This window comes from Pelophylax lessonae, assembly GCF_965119305.1.
Source record: "Pelophylax lessonae genome assembly, chromosome: 4".
In the NCBI taxonomy this organism is placed as follows: Eukaryota; Metazoa; Chordata; class Amphibia; order Anura; family Ranidae; genus Pelophylax; species Pelophylax lessonae.
The window spans coordinates 399163157-399185046 of record NC_138771.1 but is presented as its reverse complement, the minus strand read 5'-3'; the positions used below and the strand labels follow the sequence as shown (position 1 = coordinate 399185046).

The 21890-nt window shown below is 42.8% G+C and overlaps 1 long non-coding RNA gene across 2 annotated transcripts in view; it reads left to right on the top strand.

Annotated features, from left to right (window-relative positions):
* The window catches only part of LOC309551968, a 31330-nt gene extending 10589 nt beyond the window's left edge, over window positions 1-20741 (top strand). The window contains exons 2-3 of one of the 2 annotated variants that reach the window (XR_014225118.1): window positions 15940-16028; window positions 20701-20741. This is a non-coding gene — a long non-coding RNA (uncharacterized lncRNA). Of the gene's footprint in view, window positions 1-15939; window positions 16029-20691 lie in introns of both variants that reach the window. The other variant, XR_014225119.1, reaches the window with a different exon arrangement.
* Window positions 20742-21890: the final 1149 nt, after the last annotated feature.

Below are 21890 nucleotides of genomic sequence, written 5' to 3'. Positions count from 1 at the left end.
GACGTATACCAACCCTTGGGTCTCATTGTCTACATAAATTCTCATTTATTATCATTCTCACGTTGCCAGTCAAGCACACCTACCCCATAATAGGACGCGCCTGGTTGCGCGAAACTTTCCTGATTTTAGGACAATTGTACATTTATCTGGGTTGGGTTGTGGGTGGGGGGTTATTTGTAAGGCCAGACAGTTAGTTAGTTGGGTGTAACTTTTTTTTTTTTTTTTTTTGTTTTTTTGTGTGCTGGTGGGCGCTGTCAGCACCTATGGCCCTGTACGGGTCTAAGATGGGGAGAGAGGGAGAGGAGGCAATGGGGACACCTAAAAGGACGAATCAGCTTAGACACGCGAAATTTGGATGTAGAATATCGACATTTAATGTCAGAGGTTTATCCACCCCACAGAAACGTACACGCCTGTTGCAGGATCTGAAACGGTGGCATACACAAATAACATTCTTGCAAGAGACATATTTTAGGAAAGACTCTTTGCCTAAATTAGGCAATAGGGATTTCCCTTGGGCATATCATGCCCCTTCCCCTATTGCTAGGTCAAAGGGAGTTAGTATCCTTATCTCTAAGACAATTAAGTGGACATTAAAGGACACAATGGCAGACCCCATGGGAAGATACTTGCTGGTGAAAGGGAGTATTGGCCAAACAGAACTAACATTAGTAAATGTATATCTACCCAATTCAGACCATCTGACATTCCTGCAGCAATTAACACCGGCTATATTGGGATTTAGGGAAGGCCATCTAGTAGTAGGGGGGGATTTCAATTTTGTCCCAGAACCACTCATAGATACTTCAAAGAAGTCCTCCTGTATTTCATACACACGGATACGACGTTTTCAGCGCGAATTAGCGATTTTAAATTTGGTAGATCCATGGCGATTAATGCACCCGAAGGAACGGGATTTTACGTACTATTCTCCGATCCACAACGCCTACACTTGAATAGACCGTATTCTGATCCCGCAGTCAGACATTACGTTAGTTATGTCATCCAATATTGATGATTTCTCCATGTCAGATCATGCACCGGTACATGTATCTATGGACTGGGACTCTATGCTCCCTAGACCTTCTTTGTGGCGCCTTAACGAGTCATTACAATTTCCTGAGATTAGGACGAAAATTGAAGAGGTGTTAAGGAATTATTTTCTGGATAACAGAGATGAAGCCTTGTCTCCTTCAATAATTTGGGAAGCACACAAGTGTGTGGTGCGGGGAGAGATAATGCGTTTAGCCTCCTAACGGAAAAAATTACAGGAGAAAAAAGTCAATGAGATGTTATCACAAGTAGAGACTCTTAGTAGACAACATAAAAGATCATTGGCCATGGAGCATTTGATCCCTCTTACACGGTTGAGAGAGGAACTAAATGATCTCCTCTTTTTAAAAATAAACAAGAAACTAACATGGTCAAAAAGATACTTTTTTGAGTATGCGAACAAACCAGGAGTGATGCTGGCAAGGACACTCAGGGGCCCTAGGAAACAAACACATATCCCCCGCATAAAGAAGGCAGGTGGGGGAGAAGTGTATACCTCATCGGCGATTGCAGATGAGTTCTGCACTTTTTATCGTTCTCTGTACAATTTGCAGCCCGTGGAGGGAGGAAATTTGGACAGGGAAAAAAAAAGTTAGAAAAGATAGCGAGTTATCTACAGGACTCCGGCCTGCCTGTCCTATCAAAGGAACAATCATTAGCAATGGAAGGGGAGATTACAGAGAAGGAGTTAGCGGAGGCAATGGCTCAGACTAAAATACATAAAGCACCAGGACCAGATGGTTTTACATTGCCTTATTATCAAAATTTTAGAACACCTTTGGTACAACCTTTCCTGAGGCACATGAATTCAGTTTTGAATGGGGTGGCACTACCTATAGATTCTCTAAGGGCATACATTTCCCTTATACCTAAAGAGGGGAAAGACCCCCTATTGTGTGGTAGTTACCGCCCCATCTCACTGCTGAACTGTGATACTAAACTTATGGCTAAAATACTGGCTAATCGTCTCTTGCTGTATATTCCCAATCTGATACATTTTGACCAGGTGGGCTTTGTCCCATCACGTGAAGCAAGGGACAACACGACGCGGGTCGTGGATATCATCTATTCGGCACACGAATCCCATAATAAGATGGTGTTGCTTTCCACAGATGCGGAGAAAGCATTTGACAGGGTGTCCTGGCATTTTATCAAGGCCACCCTGTCACATATTGGAGTGGGGCCACAGATGTTGACATATATTCTATCACTTTATGCTAATCCCTCAGCAGCAGTACGCGTTAATGAATGGAGATCAGACTTTTTTACGTTATCAAACGGGACTAGGCAAGGTTGTCCATTATCCCCACTTATTTTTATCTTAACACTTGAACCCCTGTTATGTACAATACGAAGGGCACCAGATATTACTGGATTAAGGGTAGGGGGCGAACAGCACAGGGTCGCTGCATTTGCAGACGACCTAGTGTTTTTCGTCACAAATCCCACCGTGTCACTTCCAAATATATTGGAGACACTCAGAATATATGGAATGCTTGCTAACTATAAGATCAATTTGACGAAGTCAGCCGCGATGAGCATTGCTATGCCATTGCAAGAAGAATTACAATTACGGTCCGCTTTTCCATTCCATTGGGCCGAGGGCTCGTTAAAATATCTGGGGATTCAAATTACTGCGGACCCGCCGCTAGAAATATATAGGAAAAATTATATTCCTTTACTTGGAAAGATCAAAAATGATCTGAGGGCTTGGCAGCAACTAACTCTAACCTGGTTCGGTAGGTGTTATGCATTAAAAATGAATATATTGCCCAGGATTCTGTATGTAATGCAGACTCTTCCAATAACTTTACCACCGACTTTTTTTCGTCAGATGAAGGTTTTGTTCCGTTCGTTTATCTGGGCCTCTAGGACACCTCGAATACGACTACAGACCCTATCCTTGCCAAAATCACAGGGCGGGATAGGGCTACCAGATGTATTCCGGTATTACAGGGCTATCCACTTAACTCGGGTAGTGGACTGGAACTGTAACAAGGCCAATAAGCGTTGGGTTGGGTTGGAAGTTGTTGAGGCGGGTCAGTTGACCCCTTCCCCAGCACCGTGGTCAATTTACTCACCTATGGATAGGATTTTCTCTCATCCGGTTATAGGGACGACATTAAGAGAAACCCGACAAATTCAGCAGTACGGGAAAATAGCCCCAGTCCCTTCTCCATTGATACCCATCATAGGCAACCCGGAATTCCCCCCGGGTTGTATGAATGGTAAAATCAGATGCCTGGCACAGATGGGAAAGACGCGCTTACATGACGTATGGCAGAGAGAACAAATTCCTTCCCAGGAAGAAATAAAATCATGGCCAGATAGTAGTCTTGACTATCTTAGTATACAGCAACTGAGACACTTTCTTAAGACATATCATCAAAGGGGGTACGTTCCTCGGAACTTAACACCCTTTGAAAAGATATGTATTTCAAATACACCACCTAAACATATGATATCTTTATTCTATTCATGGTTAATAGAAGAACAAGATAACCAGCAGTTACCATTTATGCGCCAATGGGAACGGAAATTGGCAGTGTCTTTTACTTCTGGCCAGGTAAATCGGATTCTATCTACAGTACACAAATCCTCAATGGAGTGCAAAACGCAGGAAACGGGTTACAAAATACTAACGCGGTGGTATAGGGTCCCGGAGGTGTTACACAAAATGGACGAGAATATCTCGGAAAACTGTTGGCGTTGTGGATCGGAGGTAGGGTCCATGATGCATATTTTTTGGTCATGTCCTCGAATAGAGGAGTTCTGGACAAAAATCGCTTCGGTTATTAAACAATTAACAGCGGTAGAAATACAGGGGGACCCAGCTTTTTGTTTATTGCATCTTACAAAAATTTCTTTAAAAAGATATCGAAAATCACTGACAATTAGACTTTTGAATGCTGCAAAGGCGTGTATACCTGCTCTGTGGAGACAAACCCAGTCGCCCACGGTGGAATTATGGTACTCTAAAGTAAGAGAAATCTATAAGATGGAGGAACTTACATCCTCCTTGAAAAACACAGAGGAAGAAATTAGAGCTAGATGGCTACCATGGGTTCATTTTATGGACGTGGCAACAATATAAGAAGTGTCACGTGGTCTCCTCTCCTTTCTCCCCTCTATGTTTTAAAATTTTATTTTATTTTTTTGGGAAGGGATACTGGAGGATCTGACTGTTACTAACTGTCCCTTACTGATACACGGGGATAGTGGGGGTTAGTTTTCACAGGGGGCTAAAGGGATGGGGGATTCCCCCTCCCCCTTTTTTTTTTTTGTGTGTGTGAGAAGTTAATGAGTTAAAAACTTCGCACATTGATTCATTGCTGATAATGTATTCACAAGTTTGTAGGGGCGTCCGCCCCTTCTTCTGCACGTTGGTTTATTTTCACGAGTGTAAATATATATGTATATATTGATTATTTGGGGGATAAACGCATACACAATTGGGTTTTTTTTTCCTTTCCTTTAACACAGGTATATTCTTAATTAATTGGAATGCGATTAGTGTGATTGGTGGTGGGTTACTTAATGAGTAGGGTAAAGGTTCCAGATACGGGCCCTCCTCTTATCCCTCCCCTTGGGGGGGGTATATATTTTTTTTTTTTGGGGAGGGTATGAAATGTGTCGGTACTTTTGTGTATTGATTTGATGTTTGTGTATGTTAATCTGTCTGGTATATGTAAATTAATAAAAATGATCAAATTTAAAAAAAAAAGGTGTATCTCACACGTACCGATACAGACTATGCCGCAATTTTATTTTTTTCACCCCAAAAGGGTGTATATTGAATAGCAGAATAGAAAAAAGTATATAAAACGGTGTATCTCACACGTACAAACACAGACTAGGCCCCGATTACAATTTTTTGTACCCTAAAGGGAGGATGAGGAAGAGGAAGAGGAGTAGGAGGAGTTCGGAACAGGAGGCAATCTGAAGCGCCCTGCAATCCTCAGCATTGGAAGGAGATGCGCCAAACAAATTTAAAAGGTGTATCTCACACGTACCGATACAGACTATGCCGCAATTTAATTTTTCTCACCCCAAAAGGGTGCATATTGAATAGCGGAATAGAAAAAAGTATATAAAACGGTGTATCTCACACGTACAAACACAGCCTAGGCCCCGATTACAATTTTTTGTACCCTAAAGGCAGGATGAGGATGAGGAAGAGGAGTAGGAGGAGTTTGGAACAGGAGGCAAACTGAAGTGCCCTGCAATCCTTGGCGGTGGAAGATGGGCCAAACAAATTTAAAAGGTGTATCTCACACGTACCGATACAGACTATGCCGCAATTAAATTTTTTTCACCCCAAAAGGGTGTATATTGAACAGCGGAATAGAAAAAAGTATATAAAAAGGTGAATCTCACATGTACCGATACAGACTATGCCGCAAATTAGATTTTTTTACCCCAAAGGGTGTATATTGAATAGCGGAATAGAAAAAAGTATACAAAAAGGTGTATCTCACACGTACAAACACAGACTAGGCCCCGATTACAATTTTTTGTCCCTAAAGGGAGGATGAGGAAGAGGAAGAGGAGGAGTTCGGAACAGGAGGCAAACTGAAGCGCCCTGCAATCCTTGGCGGTGGAAGGAGATGCACCAAACAAATTTAAAAGGTGTATCTCACACGTACCGATACAGACTATGCCGCAATTTAATTTTTCTCACCCCAAAAGGGTGTGTATTGAATAGCGGAATAGAAAAAAGTATATAAAACGGTGTATCTCACACGTACAAACACAGACTAGGCCCCGATTACAATTTTTTGTACCCTAAAGGGAGGATGAGGAAGAGCAGTAGGAGGAGTTCGGAACAGGAGGCAAACTGAAGTGCCCTGCAATCCTCGGCGGTGGAAGGAGATGCGCTAAACAATTTTAAAAGGTGTATCTCTGTAATGTTCTGGTACCTCTGGCACCCTTGTCTCCATATTTCTCCTTTCCTAATTGCGTCCCATCTTGTGTAACAAGGGACGCATATACCTTTAAGACCGGATGACATCATTGCCGAGCGCCGCTATGAGCGGCTATTTCAATCGCCGGTTTGCTCTCACTCATCGCTCGTTCAACCGCCATGGTTGGAGCGTCCCGCTGTCTGAAGTCAGCATACCAGTTCGACATGTTCCTGTATCTCGCTACCTGAACCTGTTTTCGGATCCTGTGTCTCGCCACCCGATCACCCCTGGCATGCTGTCTTCACCTTCACCGCATGTTCACCGCACCTACTCCTGTGAAGTCGGAGCTGCTGACATTCTCCCTTGCTGAACTGAAGCCGGAAACCTCACTGGTGATCCGTATCTCGCTACGGGATCACCCTTCTCCAATGGACACTGTTACTCCTAAACCTATCTAAGTGATAAGTACCCCACAGGGGATTCTTACTAACCAATCTCCTACTGTCATCTACTGCAATTACCAAGACTATCTGTATCTATCTATTCACTATCATCTGCATAGACTGTTAGCTCTTGGGACTACCTTCAACTATCCTTGCACTAGGTTACTCTGTCTAAGTATACTCCATCTGTGTCCTCTTACCATCTGCACTATACTTGACATCAGAACCTATCTGCTTTACCATCACCTGCAAACTCTCCTAATACTACTTCTAGTGCTCACCATACAATAGCCTGTCTCTCATCTATATATCCTCATATATTCTAACCCTCCATTAACATCTATTAATATATATGGTATATAACAGGCTGTACACGGTGATGAAGTCCTGAGAGTTGGATATGTTTGTTCAACAGATTCTCTACAAGGCTACTGAGTGTAATAATTCTGCAGCTGTAAATCCATCCACTAACAAAAACGCATGAACGTTACAGATTGAACGAGCCTTTAAAAAAAATATGGATTCAGCAGAATTATCCACTCATGTACTACAATTAAAACAGCAAGTAGATGCATTGATCCTTGCGCTTACAGAGGTACAAAATGAAAATCAGACCTTGAGACAGCAGCTTGGCCGTCTCACACAGCCTCCTGCTGCTCAGCCCCGTGAGCCTAAGATAAACCCTTCTATAGTGTTTTCTGGTGATCGGAGCAAATTCTGTGAATTTAAAAACGCATGTCGATTGTTTTTTTTGTTAAAACCTCTAACCTACACCACTGACCAAATTAAGGTTTGTACCATCATCTCCTATTTAACGGGTGAACCCCGGGCCTGGGCAGATGCTCTCTTTGAAAAGGATGATCCACTCCTTAATTCTTATCCCTTATTTCTAGCACAACTTGCTAGTTTATATGAAGACCCCAACAAGCAGAGTACCGCTGACACCCAATTACAGGCCTTAAAACAAGGAAGGAGACCTGTTGAAGATTTCGTGGCGAATTTTAAAAGATGGTCCCCTGATTCAGGGTGGAACGACACATCTTTGCGAACGCAGTTTAGACTCGGCCTATCTGAGGCCGTTAAAGACGAGCTCGCCCGAGCGGATTTACCTGGCACTCTAGAGGGACTGATACAGACCAGTATCAATATTGACAGACGACTACGAGAAAGAAAGGCTGAGAAGATGGGCTCACCATTTTCCAGTCCTTCTCGGATGTTGCCTGCTGACCCTACTCCTATGGAAGTAGGAATGATACGTCCACCTCTGACCCTTTCTGAACGTGCCAGGAGGAAAACCGAACATCTTTGCATGTACTGCGCATCCCAGAATCATTTGGTAAATGGCTGTCCTCTTGTCCGCAGAAAAGAGGGTGAGTGTTCAAATGTCTTGCTAGGGGGACTCACAACTTCCTTTTCTAATCCCTATCTTTTTGTTCAATTAACATTGCAGTGGGACCAAACTAGGATCACCACCAAGGCTATGATTGACACCGGATCTTGTGGAAACTACATTGACATTTGTTTTGTCTCCCTTAATAAAATACCTATTGTTTCAAAACCCAAACCTGTCTCCGTTAGTTTTATTAACGGTACCCCTTTATCCTCTGGTCCTATCACCAGTCAGACACAGGCACTTCTTGTAACTGCTGACGAGTCTCATGTGGAGACCACCACCTTTGATGTATTAACTTCACCACATTTTCCAATCATTTTGGGACTTCCCTGGTTACACATACATCAACCAATCATCGATTGGAAAACAAGAACGTTAGCCTTCTCTTCTCACTATTGTGAGACGACGTGTAACCTCCCCACACATGATAGGATCCTGTCTGTACTACCGGATGACATTATTCCTAAGTGTTATCAGGATTTATTGGAGGTTTTCCTTGAGAAAAATGCTCAAATGCTACCTCCCCATAGGGACTATGATTGTTGTATCGATTTACTCCCTAATAGCAAGTTGCCTTTCGGACATGTTTATCCTCTCTCACAGGATGAACTCTCTCATCTTAAGGAGTATCTGGATGAGAACTTGGCAAAAGGATTCATCCGACCTTCTACTTCCTCCACTGCTGCTGGGCTCTTCTTCGTCCGCAATAAGGACTCTAGCCTTAGGCCTATCATTGATTTCAGACAATTAAATGCCATCACAATAAAGGATCGTTATCCTTTACCCCTTATTCCTGAACTTATCGAACAGGTGCGTGGGGCTTCTTTCTTTTCAAAATTGGACCTAAAAGGGGCATACAATTTAATTTGAATCCGTAAAGGGGATGAATGGAAGACGGCATTCAGAACCAGATACGGACTGTTTGAGTACCTTGTAATGCCATTTGGGCTATGTAATGCTCCCGCAGCCTTCCAACGGTTTATAAATGAGATATTCCGAGACTTGCTTGATGTTTGTGTGGTAATATATTTGGACGATATACTTATCCATTCTCATTCCTTACCTGAACACATAAAACATGTGAGACTTGTGTTGTCAAGACTACTTGCACATAACTTATATGTTAAATCAAAGAAATGTTTGTTTCATAAAAAGGAAGTACTATTCCTAGGGTATATTATATCTAAAAGTGGAATCAAAATGGACATGAGCAAAATATCCTGCATTCTGGATTGGCCTGTGCCAACCACTCGCAAAGCATTACAAAGGTTCCTAGGATTCTCTAATTACTATAGGAAATTCATTAAGAACTTCTCTGCGATTGTGAAACCTCTCACACAACTTACAAGCACGAAAAAAACATTTAATTGGTCAAAAGAAGCAAATGGAGCATTCTCTCTACTGAAATCAAGCTTTACTACTGCCCCCATACTATGCCATCCAGACCCATCCCTTCAATACATCTTGGAGGTAGATGCATCTAATATGGCAGTAGGAGCAGTTCTCTCACAACGACCAACAAACACCTCACCTCTTCACCCAGTTGCTTTCTTTTCAAAGTCATTAAGTAGCCCGAGGTGAACTACCCAGTAGGTGAGAAGGAGTTATTAGCAATAAAACTGGCGTTAGAGAATTGGCGACATCTACTTGAGGGCACTCAATTGCCAATTCTGATATATACTGATCACAAAAACCTTCAATACCTTCAGACTAATAGAACTCTTTCCCACCGGCAGGTACAGTGGTCGTTATTCTTTCTGAGATTTAATTTTTTAGTGACTTACACGCCCGCAGACAAAAATAAAAAAGCGGATGCACTCTCACGACTAGCCGAGAAAGATTGTACTGAGGTTCCCTCAGTTCCTATAATACCACTTGAACGTATTATCGGAGTCGTTCGCTCCCTGAAGGAGGAGATTTTGCACAGCATAGGATTGGATTCACCTCCACCACAACTAACTACTGACGCAGAAGGCTTCCTCTACTACAACGATAAATTATACATACCCCCTACTATGCAAACCAAGATCTTAGAATTGTCGCATGATGTACCTATGGCAGGACATATGGGTATGACTAAAACTCTCAATCTACTCACTAGGCAATTTTGGTGGCCAGACATGAAGACAACCGTAAAAAAGTTCGTTTCATCTTGTGATATCTGTGCAAGGTCTAAAATTGACAACACGAAACCATCGGGGTTACTTTGTAGTTTACCGATACCCCAGGTTCCGTGGGAAGTGGTATCCTTAGACTTCATAGTGGAACTACCACCTTCCAAAGGATTCAACACCATCTTGGTGTCAGTGGACCATCTGACCAAGATGGCACATTTCACTCCTATCCGAAAACTACCTTCATCCAAACAAACAGCGGAATTACTTGTGAAACATGTCTTTAAGTTACATGGTATTCCAAAAACACTGCTGTCTGACCGTGGTTCACAATTCATCTCAAAGTTTTGGCTAGCTCTATGTCAGATACTGCGAATAGAGCGTAACCTTACTTCTCCCTACCACCCTCAGACCAACGGACAGACAGAGAGAGTTAACCAGTGCATTGAACAGTACCTGCGTTGCTATACTTCGTATCTACAGGACGATTGGGCAGATCTCCTCCCGCTGGCGGAATTCGCCTATAACAACGCTACTCATAGCACTACTAAGCAAAGTCCGTTTTACCAGAATTATGGGTTTCATCCCACACTCCTTCCTCCACGTATCTTGCCATCTAGTAATCCAGTGGCATCTGATTATCTTGCCCAGATAAAGGATTCTCTGGGATTACTCAACAATACCATATTCCATGCTCATAGCCAACAAAAAAAGTACTACGACCTCCGTAGGAAACCCTCTCCCCAATATGCAATTGGGGATCTTGTTTGGCTTTCTACAAAAAATCTGAGACTAAAAATCCCTAGTAAAAAACTTGGACCTCTATTTCTGGGACCTTTTCCAATAGAGAAGCTTATTGGAAAAGCTGCAGTACAACTCACATTGCCAGTAGACCTCAAGATACATCCTGTCTTCCATGTGTCTCTACTGAAGCCCCATGTTCCTAACCAAGGAATAAGGCCTACTATCTCACCTCCACCTCCTGTACAAGTGGAAGGCGGAGAAGAATTTGAGATAAAAGAAATTTTGGATTCCCGTTTCAATAGAAGAAGACTCCAGTATCTTGTACGATGGAAGAACTATGGGCCCCAAGATGACACCTGGCTGGATACCTCCGATATACATGCCCCTAGACTGATTCGCAATTTCCACTCGAAATATCCGGAAAAACCAGTTCTAGAGGCCTTCCGGAGCCGGCCCTAAGGGGGGGGTACTGTAATGTTCTGGTACCTCTGGTACCCTTGTCTCCATATTTCTCCTTTCCTAATTGCGTCCCATCTTGTGTAACAAGGGACGCATATACCTTTAAGACCGGATGACATCATTGCCGAGCGCCGCTATGAGCGGCTATTTCAATCGCCGGTTTGCTCTCACTCATCGCTCGTTCAACCGCCATGGTTGGAGCGTCCCGCTGTCTGAAGTCAGCATACCAGTTCGACACGTTCCTGTATCTCGCTACCTGAACCTGTTTTCGGATCCTGTGTCTCGCCATCCGATCACCCCTGGCATGCTGTCTTCACCTTCACCGCATGTTCACCGCACCTACTCCTGTGAAGTCGGAGCTGCTGACATTCTCCCTTGCTGAACTGAAGCCGGAAACCTCGCTGGTGATCCGTATCTCGCTACGGGGTCACCCTTCTCCAATGGACACTGTTACTCCTAAACCTATCTAAGTGATAAGTACCCCACAGGGGATTCTTACTAACCAATCTCCTACTGTCATCTACTGCAATTACCAAGACTATCTGTATCTATCTATTCACTATCATCTGCATAGACTGTTAGCTCTTGGGACTACCTTCAACTATCCTTGCACTAGGTTACTCTGTCTAAGTATACTCCATCTGTGTCCTCTTACCATCTGCACTATACTTGACATCAGAACCTATCTGCTTTACCATCACCTGCAAACTCTCCTAATACTACTTCTAGTGCTCACCATACAATAGCCTGTCTCTCATCTATATATCCTCATATATTCTATCCCTCCATTAACATCTATTAATATATATGGTATATAACAGGCTGTACACGGTGATGAAGTCCTGAGAGTTGGATATGTTTGTTCAACAGATTCTCTACAAGGCTACTGAGTGTAATAATTCTGCAGCTGTAAATCCATCCACTAACAAAAATGCATGAACGTTACAATCTCACACGTACCGATAAAGACTATGCCGCAATTTAATTTTTTTCACCCCAAAAGGGTGTATATTGAATGGTGGAATAGAAAAAAGTATATAAAACGGTTTATCTCACACGTACAAACACAGACTAGGCCCGATTACAATTTTTTGTACCCTAAAGGCAGGATGAGGAAGAGGAGTAGGAGGAGTTCGGAACAGGAGGCAAACTGAAGCGCCCTGCAATCCTCGGCGGTGGAAGGAGATGCGCCAAACAAATTTAAAAGGTGTATCTCACACGTACCGATACAGACTATGCCGCAATTACATTTTTTTCACACCAAAAGGGTGCATATTGAACAGCGGAATAGAAAAAAGTATATAAAAAGGTGTATCTCCCATGTACCGATACAGACTATGCCGCAATTTCGTTTTTTTTACCCCAAAGGGTGTATATTAAAAAGCGGAATAGAAAAAAGTATATAAAACGGTGTATCTCACACGTACAAACACAGACTAGGCCCCGATTACAATTTTTTGTCCCTAAAGGGAGGATGAGGAAGAGGAGTAGGAGGAGTTTGGAACAGGAGGCAAACTGAAGCGCCCTGCAATCATCGGCGGAGGAAGGAGATGCGCCAAACAAATTTAAAAGGTGTATCTCACACGTACCGATACAGACTATGCCGCAATTGAATTTTTCTCACCCCAAAAGGGTGTAAATTTAATAGCGGAATAGAAAAAAGTATATAAAATGGTGTATCTCACACGTACAAACAAAGACTAGGCCCCGATTACAATTTTTTTTACCCTAAAGGCAGGATGAGGATGAGGAGTAGGAGGAGTTTGGAACAGGAGGCAAACTGAAGTGCCCTGCAATCCTCGGCGGTGGAAGATGCGCCAAACAAATTTAAAAGGTGTATCTCACACGTACCGATACAGACTATGCTGCAATTTAATTTTTTTCACCCCAAAAGGGTGTATATTGAACAGCGGAATAGAAAAAAGTATATAAAAAGGTGTATCTCACATGTACCAATACAGACTATGCCGCAATTTAGTTTTTTTACCCCAAAGGGTGTATATTGAATAGCGGAATAGAAAAAAGTATATAAAACGGTGTATCTCACACGTACAAACACAGACTAGGCCCCGATTACAATTTTTTGTACCCTAAAGGCAGGATGAGGATGAGGAGGAGGAGTAGGAGGAGTTCGGAACAGAAGGCAAACTGAAGCGCCCTGCAATCCTCAGCGGTGGAAGGAGATGCGCCAAACAAATTTAAAAGGTGTATCTCACACGTACCGATACAGACTATGCCGCAATTTAATTTTTCTAACCCCAAAAGGGTGTATATTGAATAGCGGAATAGAAAAAAGTATATAAAATGGTGTATCTCACACGTACAAACACAGACTAGGCCCCGATTACAATTTTTTGTACCCTAAAGGCAGGATGAGGATGAGGAAGAGGAGTAGGAGGAGTTTGGAACAGGAGGCAAACTGAAGCGCCCTGCAATCCTCGGCGGTGGAAGGAGATGCGCCAAACAAATTTAAAAGGGTTATCTCACACGTACCGATACAGACTATGCCGCAATTAAATTAAACGTGAGATACACCGTTTTATATCCTTTTTTCTATTCCGCTATTCAATATACACCCTTTTGGGGTGAAAAAAATTAAATTGCGGCATAGTCTGTATCGGTACGTGTGAGATACACCTTTAAAATTTGTTTGGCGCATCTCCTTCCACCGCCGAGGATTGCAGGGCGCTTCAGTTTGCCTCCTGTTCCGAACTCCTCCTACTCCTCTTCCTCATCCTCCCTTTAGGGACAAAAAATTGTAATCGGGGCCTAGTCTGTGTTTGTACGTGTGAGATACACCGTTTTATATACTTTTTTCTATTCCGCTCTTCATAAAAAGGTGTATCAGCACGGGTTTACAAATGGGCGTTCTTGTCAAACCAATCTCCTAACATTCTACGAGGAGGTGAGCTGTGAGCTAGATAGGGGGAGACCAGTGGATGTGGTGTACTTGGATTTCGCTAAGGCGTTTGATACAGTTCCCCACAAGCGCTTAATTTATAAAATAAGGTCTGCAGGTATCGATAGCAGGGTTTGCTCTTGGATGTGGAACTGGCTAAAAAGGCATGTCCAAAGGGTAGTAATAAACAGCGCATACTCAGACTGGTCTGAGATGGTAAGCGGGGTCCCCCAAGGCTCAGTCTTGGGACCAACCTTGTTCAATTTATTCATAAACAACATTGAGGTCGGGATCAGTAGTTCGATATCAGTTTTTGCAGATGACACAAAATTGGGCAGGGCAATAACTTCACAACATGAAGCAGATATCCTACAGAATGACCTGGACAAAATAACGGAGTGGGCAACGACATGGCAAATGAGGTTTAACGTGGAGAAGTGTAAGGTTTTGCACTTGGGGACTAAAAACATAAAAACACAATACACGTTAGGAGGGGAGCCCTTGGGGGAATCAAAAATGGAGAAGGATCTGGGAGTCTTGGTTGATGATAGATTAGGAAACAGCATGCAATGTCAAGCGGCAGCTGCCAAAGCCAGCAGAACATTAGCATGCATAAAGAAAGGGATGCATTCCAGAGATAAGACTATAATCCTTCCACTTTATAAAACTCTGGTCCGACCGCATCTGGAGTATTCCATCCAGTTCTGGTCGCCAGTCCTCAGGAGGGATGTGTTGGAGCTGGAGAGAGTCCAGAGAAGGGCAACTAAACTAATAAGGGGATTGGAGGACCTTGACTATGAAGAGCGTCTACAATCGCTCGATTTATTCTCCCTGGAGTAGAGACGTCTGAGGGGGGACATGATAGCAATTTATAAATATCTTAATGGGGATCCCAGCTTAGAAAAAAAGCTGTTCATTCGAAGGGATTGCATGAGGACTCGAGGGCATACAATGCGATTAGAGGAGAAGCGTTTTAACCTCAGGCAACGCGGGGGGTTCTTTACTGTTAGGGCAACAAGATTGTGGAATTCTCTACCACAAGAGGTGGTTTCTGCGGGTAGTATGGTGGCTTTCAAAAGACTCTTAGACTTACATCTCAAGGATCAGAAAATTCAGGGGTATGTGAGATGATTACAGCCACACACACCTACACAGGTTGAACTAGATGGACTATTGTCTTTATTCAACCTCACCTACTATGTAACTATGTAACTATGTAATCTCACATGTACCGATACAGACTATGCCGCAATTTAGTTTTTTTTACCCCAAAAGGTATATTGAATAGCGGAATAGAAAAAAGTATATAAAACGGTGTATCTCACACGTACAAACACACACTAGGCCCCGATTACAATTTTTTGTCCCTAAAGGGAGGATAAGGAAGAAGAGTAGGAGGAGTTCGGAACAGGAGGCAAACTGAAGCGCCCTGCAATCCTCGGCGGTGGAAGGAGATGCGCCAAACAAATTTAAAAGGTGTATCTCACACGTACCGATACAGACTATGCTGCAATTTAACTTTTTTCACCCCAAAAGGGTGTATATTGGATAGCGGAATAGAAAAAATATATAAAAAGGTGTATCTCACACGTACCAATACAGACTATGCCGCAATTTAATTTTTTTCAGCCCAAAAGGGTGTATATTAAATATCGGAATAGAAAAAAGGATATAAAATGGTGTATCTCACACGTACAAACACAGACTAGGCCCCGATTACAATTTTTTGTCCCTAAAGGGAGGATGAGGAAGAGGAAGAGGAGGAGTTTAGAACAGGAGGCAAACTGAAGCGCCCTGCAATCCTCGGCGGTGGAAGGAGATGCGCCAAACAAATTTAAAAGGTGTATCTCACACGTACCGATACAGACTATGCCGCAATTTAATTTTTCTCACCCCAAAAGGGTGTATATTGAATAGCGGAATAGAAAAGAGTACATAAAACGGTGTATATCACACGTACAAACACAGACTAGGCCCCGATTACAATTTTTTGTACCCTAAAGGGAGGATGAGGAAGAGGTGTAGGAGGAGTTCGGAACAGGAGGCAAACTGAAGCGCCCTGCAATCCTCGGCGGTGGAAGGAGATGCGCCAAACAAATTTAAAAGGTGTATCTCACACGTACCGATACAGACTATGCTGCAATTTAACTTTTTTCACCCCAAAAGGGTGTATATTGGATAGCGGAATAGAAAAAATATATAAAAAGGTGTATCTCACACGTACCAATACAGACTATGCCGCAATTTAATTTTTTTCAGCCCAAAAGGGTGTATATTAAATATCGGAATAGAAAAAAGGATATAAAATGGTGTATCTCACACGTACAAACACAGACTAGGCCCCGATTACAATTTTTTGTCCCTAAAGGGAGGATGAGGAAGAGGAAGAGGAGGAGTTTAGAACAGGAGGCAAACTGAAGCGCCCTGCAATCCTCGGCGGTGGAAGGAGATGCGCCAAACAAATTTAAAAGGTGTATCTCACACGTACCGATACAGACTATGCCGCAATTTAATTTTTTTCACCCCAAAAGGGTGTATATTGAACAGCGGAATAGAAAAAAGTATATAAAAAGGTGTATCTCCCATGTACCGATACAGACTATGCCGCAATTTAGTTTTTTTACCCCAAAGAGTGTATATTGAATAGCGGAATAGAAAAAAGTATATAAAACGGTGTATCTCACACGTACAAACACAGACTAGGCCCCGATTACAATTTTTTGTACCCTAAAGGCAGGATGAGGATGAGGAAGAGGAGTAGGGGGAGTTTGGAACAGGAGGCAAACTGAAGCGCTCTGCAATCCTCGGCGGTGGAAGATGCGCCAAACAAATTTAAAAGGTGTATCTCACACTTACCGATACAGACTATGCCGCAATTTAATTTTTTCACCCCAAAAGGGTGTATATTGAATAGCGGAATAGAAAAAAGTATATAAAAAGGTGTATCTCACATGTACTGATACAGACTATGCCGCAATTTTGTTTTTTTTACCCCAAAGGGTGTATATTGAATAGCGGAATAGAAAAAAGTATATAAAATGGTGTATCTCACACGTACAAACACAGACTAGGCCCCAATTACAATTTTTTGTCCCTAAAGGTAGGATGAGGAAGAGGAGGAGTTCGGAACAAGAGGCAAACTGAAGCGCCCTTCAATCCTCGGCGGTGAATGGAGATGCGCCAAACAAATTTAAAAGGTGTATCTCACACGTACCGATACAGACAATGCCGCAATTTAATTTTTCTCACCGCAAAAGGGTGTATATTGAATAGCGGAATAGAAAAAAGTATATAAAACGGTGTATCTCACATGTACCGATATAGACTATGCCGCAATTTAGTTTTTTTTACGCCAAAAGGTATATTGAATAGCGGAATAGAAAAAAGTTTATAAAATGGTGTATCTCACACGTACAAACACAGACTAGGCCCCGATTACAATTTTTTGTCCCTAAAGGGAGGATGAGGAAGAGGAGTAGGAGGAGTTCGGAACAGGAGGCAAACTGAAGCACCCTGCAATCCTCGGCGGTGGAAGGAGATGCGCCAAACAAATTTAAAACATGTATCACATGTACCGATACAGACTATGCTGCAATTTAACTTTTTTCACCCCAAAAGGGTGTATATTGGATAGCGGAATAGAAAAAATATATAAAAAAGGTGTATCTCACACGTACCAATACAGACTAAGCCGCAATTTAATTTTTTTCAGCCCAAAAGGGTGTATATTAAATAGCGGAATAGAAAAAAGGATATAAAATGGTGTATCTCACACGTACAAACACAGACTAGGCCCCGATTACAATTTTTTGTCCCTAAAGGGAGGATGAGGAAGAGGAAGAGGAGGAGTTCAGAACAGGAGGCAAACTGAAGCGCCCTGCAATCCTCGGCGGTGGAAGGAGATGCGCCAAACAAATTTAAAAGGTGTATCTCACACGTACCGATACAGACTATGCCGCAATTTAATTTTTCTCACCCCAAAAGGGTGTATATTGAATAGCGGAATAGAAAAGAGTACATAAAACGGTGTATCTCACACGTACAAACACAGACTAGGCCCCGATTACAATTTTTTGTCCCTAAAGGGAGGATGAGGAAGAGGAAGAGGAGGAGTTCAGAACAGGAGGCAAACTGAAGCGCCCTGCAATCCTCGGCGGTGGAAGGGGATGCGCCAAACAAATTTAAAAGGTGTATCTCACACGTACCGATACAGACTATGCCGCAATTTAATTTTTCTCACCCCAAAAGGGTGTATATTGAATAGCGGAATAGAAGAGAGTACATAAAACGGTGTATCTCACACGTACAAACACAGACTAGGCCCCGATTACAATTTTTTGTACCCTAAAGGGAGGATGAGGAAGAGGTGTAGGAGGAGTTCGGAACAGGAGGCAAACTGAAGCGCCCTGCAATCCTCGGCGGTGGAAGGAGATGCGCCAAACAAATTTAAAAGGGTTATCTCACACGTACCGATACAGACTATGCCGCAATTAAATTTTTTTCACCCCAAAAGGGTGTATATTGAACAGCGGAATAGAAAAAAGTACATAAAAAGGTGTATCTCCCATGTACCGATACAGACTATGCCGCAATTTAGTTTTTTTTACCCCAAAGGGTGTATATTGAAGAGCGGAATAGAAAAAAGTATATAAAACGGTGTATCTCACACGTACAAACACAGACTAGGCCCCGATTACAATTTTTTGTCCCTAAAGGGAGGATGAGGAAGAGGAGTAGGAGGAGTTCGGAACAGGAGGCAAACTGAAGCGCCCTGCAATCCTCGGCGGTGGAAGGAGATGCGCCAAACAAATTTAAAAGGTGTATCTCACACGTACCGATACAGACTATGCCGCAATTTAATTTTTTTCACCCCAAAAGGGTGTATATTTAATAGCGGAATAGAAAAAAGGATATAAAACGGTGTATCTCACGCGTACAAACACAGACTAGGCCCCGATTACAATTTTTTGTCCCTAAAGGGAGGATGAGGAAGAGGAAGAGGAGGAGTTCAGAACAGGAGGCAAACTGAAGCGCCCTGCAATCCTCGGCGGTGGAAGGAGATGCGCCAAACAAATTTAAAAGGTGTATCTCACACGTACCGATACAGACTATGCCGCAATTTAATTTTTCTCACCCCAAAAGGGTGTATATTGAATAGCGGAATAGAAAAGAGTACATAAAACGGTGTATCTCACACGTACAAACACAGACTAGGCCCCGATTACAATTTTTTGTACCCTAAAGGGAGGATGAGGAAGAGGAGTAGGAGGAGTTCGGAACAGGAGGCAAACTGGAGTGCCCTGCAATCCTCGGCGGTGGAAGGAGATGCGACAAACAAATTTAAAAGGTGTATCTCACACGTACCGATACAGACTATGCGGCAATTTAATTTTTTTCACCCCAAAAGGGTGTATATTGAATAGCGGAATAGAAAAAAGGATATAAAACGGTGTATCTCACGCGTACAAACACAGACTAGGCCCCGATTACAATTCTTTGTCCCTAAAGGGAGGATGAGGAAGAGGAAGAGGAGGAGTTAAGAACAGGAGGCAAACTGAAGCGCCCTGCAATCCTCGGCGGTGGAAGGAGATGTGACAAACAAATTTAAAAGGTGTATCTCACACGTACCGATACAAACTATGCCGCAATTTAATTTTTCTCACCCCAAAAGGGTGTATATTGAATAGCGGAATAGAAAAGAGTACATAAAACGGTGTATCTCACACGTACAAACACAGACTAGGCCCCGATTACAATTTTTTGTACCCTAAAGGGAGGATGAGGAAGAGGTGTAGGAGGAGTTCGGAACAGGAGGCAAACTGAAGCGCCCTGCAATCCTCGGCGGTGGAAGGAGATGCGCCAAACAAATTTAAAAGGTGTATCTCACACGTACAGATACAGACTATGCCGCAATTAATTTTTTTTCACCCCAAAAGGGTGTATATTGAACAGCGGAATAGAAAAACGTATATAAAAAGGTGTATCTCCCATGTACCGATACAGACTATGCCGCAATTTAGTTTTTTTTACCCCAAAGGGTGTATATTGAATAGCGGAATAGAAAAAAGTATATAAAACTGTGTATCTCACACGTACAAACATAGACTAGGCCCCGATTACAATTTTTTGTCAGTAAAGGGAGGATGAGGAAGAGGAGTGGGAGGAGTTCGGAACAGGAGGCAAACTGAAGCTCCCTGCAATCCTCGGCGGTGGAAGGAGATGCGCCAAACAAATTTAAAAGTTGTATCTCACACGTACCGATACAGACTATGCCGCAATTTAATTTTTTTCACCCCAAAAGGGTGTATATTGAATAGCGGAATAGAAAAAAGGATATAAAACGGTGTATCTCACCCGTACAAACACAGACTAGGCCCCGATTACAATTTTTTGTACCCTAAAGGCAGGATGAGGATGAGGAAGAGGAGTAGGAGGAGTTCGGAACAGGAGGAAAACTGAAGTGCCCTGCAATCCTCGGCGGTGGATGGAGATGCGCCAAACAAATTTAAAAGGTGTATCTCAAACGTACCGATACATACTATGCAGCAATTAAATTTTTTTCACCCCAAATGGGTGTATATTGAATAGCGGAATAGAAAAAGTATATAAACGGTGTATCTCACACGTACAAACACAGACTAGGCCCCGATTACAATTTTTTGTACCCTAAAGGCAGGATGAGGAGGAGGAGGAGGAGTAGGAGGAGTTCGGAACAGGAGGCAAACTGAAGCGCTCTGCAATCCTCAGCGGTGGAAGGAGATGCGCCAAACAAATTTAAAAGGTATATCTCACACGTACCGATACAGACTATGCCGCAATTTAATTTTTCTCACCCCAAAAGGGTGTATATTGAATAGCGGAATAGAAAAAAGTATATAAAATGGTGTATCTCACACGTACAAACACAGACTAGGCCCCGATTACAATTTTTTGTACCCTAAAGGCAGGATGAGGATGAGGAAGAGGAGTAGGAGGAGTTTGGAACAGGAGGCAAACTGAAGTGCCCTGCAATCCTCGGCGGTGGAAGATGCGCCAAACAAATCTAAAAGGTGTATCTCACACGTACCGATACAGACTATGCCGCAATTTAATTTTTCTCACCCCAAAAGGGTGCATATTGAATAGTGGAATAGAAAAAAGTATATAAAACGGTGTATCTCACACGTACAAACACACACTAGGCCCCGATTACAATTTTTTGTACCCTAAAGGCAGGATGAGGATGAGGAGGAGGAGTAGGAGGAGTTCGGAACAGGAGGCAAACTGAAGCGCCCTTCAATCCTCAGCGGTGGAAGGAGATGCGCCAAACAAATTTAAAAGGTGTATCTCACACGTACCGATACAGACTATGCCGCAATTTAATTTTTCTCACCCCAAAAGGGTGCATATTGAATAGCGGAATAGAAAAAAGTATATAAAATGGTGTATCTCACACGTACAAACACAGACTAGGCCCTCATTACAATTTTTTGTACCCTAAAGGGAGGATGAGGAAGAGGAAGAGGAGTAGGAGGAGTTCGGAACAGGAGGCAAACTGAAGCGCCCTGCAATCCTCAGCGGTGGAAGGAGATGCGCCAAACAAATTTAAAAGGTGTATCTCACACGTACCGATACAGACTATGCCGCAATTTAATTTTTCTCACCCAAAAAGGGTGCATATTGAATAGCGGAATAGAAAAATTATATAAAACGGTGTATCTCGCACATACAAACACAGACTAGGCCCCGATTACAATTTTTTGTACCCTAAAGGCAGGATGAGGATGAGGAAGAGGAGTAGGAGGAGTTTGGAACAGGAGGCAAACTGAAGCGCCCTGCAATCCTCGTCGGTGGAAGATGCGCCAAACAAATTTAAAAGGTGTATCTCACACGTACCGATAC